Source organism: Pieris rapae, chromosome 24 (assembly GCF_905147795.1).
Source record: "Pieris rapae chromosome 24, ilPieRapa1.1, whole genome shotgun sequence".
NCBI classification, from domain to species: domain Eukaryota; kingdom Metazoa; phylum Arthropoda; class Insecta; order Lepidoptera; family Pieridae; genus Pieris; species Pieris rapae.
In genome coordinates this window covers 5,162,096-5,164,595 of record NC_059532.1, presented here as the reverse complement: position 1 = coordinate 5,164,595, position 2,500 = coordinate 5,162,096, and the positions used below count along the sequence as shown (strand labels likewise).

Genomic DNA, 2,500 nt, shown 5'->3' with positions numbered 1-2,500 from the left:
AATCCTTCCGGTGTCCGGGCCTGGTGAGATTTCCCGTGTTGAGTCAAATTAAGCCGCAGGCTCCACTCCTGGTGGTGCCCTTCCGTCAATTCCTTTAAGTTTCAGCTTTGCAACCATACTCCCCCCGGAGTCCAAAATCTTTGGTTTCCCGGAAGCTGCCCGCCGAGCCATTGTAGTAACGTCGGCGGATCGCTAGATGACATATTTACGGTTAGAACTAGGGCGGTATCTAATCGCCTTCGAACCTCTAACTTTCGTTCTTGATTGATGAAAACACCTTTGGCAAATGCTTTCGCTGATGTTCGTCTTGCGACGATCCAAGAATTTCACCTCTAACGTCGCAATACGAATGCCCCCAGTTATCCCTATTAATCATTACCTCGGAGTTCTGAAAACCAACAAAATAGAACCGAGATCATATTCTATTATTCCATGCACGAAATATTCAAGCGGCATTTTGAGCCCGCTTTGAGCACTCTAATTTGTTCAAAGTAAAATTGTCGGCCCACCTCGACACTCACCGAAGAGCACCGCGATAGGATTTTGATATTGAACCGGCGTTTTACCGCCGGCTCACCGACGATATGCTCCGCAGACGTGTCAGTATCACCGCGGATGCGGTGCACCGACAGCGCGGCGCACAAATGCAACTACGAGCTTTTTAACCGCAACAATTTTAGTATACGCTATTGGAGCTGGAATTACCGCGGCTGCTGGCACCAGACTTGCCCTCCAATTGTTCCTCGTTAAAATATTTAAAGTGTACTCATTCCGATTACGAGGCCTCGTAAGAGTCCCGTATCGTTATTTTTCGTCACTACCTCCCCGTGCCGGGAGTGGGTAATTTGCGCGCCTGCTGCCTTCCTTGGATGTGGTAGCCGTTTCTCAGGCTCCCTCTCCGGAATCGAACCCTGATTCCCCGTTACCCGTGACAACCATGGTAGTCGCAGAAACTACCATCGAAAGTTGATAAGGCAGACATTTGAAAGATGCGTCGCCGGTACTGGACCATGCGATCGGCAAAAGTTATCCAGATTCATCAAAATTAACGACTTCGGACGCTAGGCCCTCCGCCGATTGGTTTTGATCTAATAAAAGCACTCATCCCATCACTGGTCAGAGTTCTGATTGCATGTATTAGCTCTAGAATTACCACAGTTATCCAAGTAACTGAGTAAGATCTAAGGAACCAAAACTGATATATTGAGCCATTCGCGGTATCGCCTTAATACGGCTTGCACTGAGACATGCATGGCTTAATCTTTGAGACAAGCATATAACTACTGGCAGGATCAACCAGGGAGCTGCTTACGCAAACGACTCGCCTAACGCCGCGCGCGAGACGCGGCTTCGGCGAGCCGTAGCTTCGGCGGCGTCGAGACGCGCTTGCGCGCGTTACTCGACACGCGTGAACGTAACGCGTCGAATTTACAAACGACGCGACGTTCGCGCTTCAATTCGATAGACATACTTTGACCGGTCTACGAGCGGCCGTCCCGTCACGGTCTCGCAACGAGGTGATGTACAACGCTGCTCGACCACTGTGAGGGACATAAAACTGCGACAAACACGACGACGACGACGACGTCGACGACGATGTGTCTTGGCAGTTTGAAAATTGAACATTCATCTAAACGCAACTTCTCAATTTTTATTCAATACGTTATTGTAAACATATTAAAAACTCTGCTGGCATTATACATATGTTGTATTCGCACTAGATACGATCAACGCCCGGAGCTTGAGGGACAAATTCCAACACGACGCTGCGCACACCGTTTCGACGATGGGCGCGTATGCGTCCTCTTTCAAACATTATTTCCAATTGCGGCCGCCGCAGCGACCGCGCACGTGTCGAACACGCTCGGCGACCCGAGTTTGGGTGGCGCCTGAAAGCGTAATTCTTTTATAATCACAGATAACACCGGCGAGACAGTCTCACAAAGATCACACTTTGAGCGGATTTTGCTGAATGTCACCGTCCGGTCTGCGAACGCGGTGATAAATAATATATAGTAACACACCGTGTGCAACAAAGTGCGCACGTAAGTATGTATACATATATATATATATATATATATATATATATTAAAAAGAAAAATAAAAATAATCAAACACGCACACACATTCGTGCGTTTGTGTTCTTCCACAGAAACATCGCGAGTAATACACGATGATGCGCGGCAGCGAGAACCTCCGTCCGACTCGGTGCGCACGGCTGTTTCGCTCCACATCTATACCGAGAGCAATAGTCCGCGTCGGCATTGGAGTAGTATGTCGTATGTTTCTAGTAGAGCGTCGAGAGTTAGTTTTCATTTTAGGACGTGTACGTAACGTGTGCGTGTGTACATTAAATGAATGAATGTGCATTGACTGTTTATATTATTATTATTATTTTACTATTATACATATATGTATGTAATATAAATAAAATTAAAAAAATTATTACTTAATAAATTTATCATAACGAAATACATTCATTCATTCGATCTATATTAGC

At 46.4% G+C, this 2,500-nt stretch overlaps 1 non-coding gene across 1 annotated transcript in view; it reads right to left on the bottom strand.

Annotated features, from left to right (window-relative positions):
• Positions 1–1,303, bottom strand: part of LOC123690410 — a 1,906-nt gene extending 603 nt beyond the window's left edge. The window contains exon 1 of the ribosomal RNA XR_006751073.1: positions 1–1,303. This exon is cut by the window's left edge and continues 603 nt beyond it. This is a non-coding gene — a ribosomal RNA (small subunit ribosomal RNA).
• Positions 1,304–2,500: the final 1,197 nt, after the last annotated feature.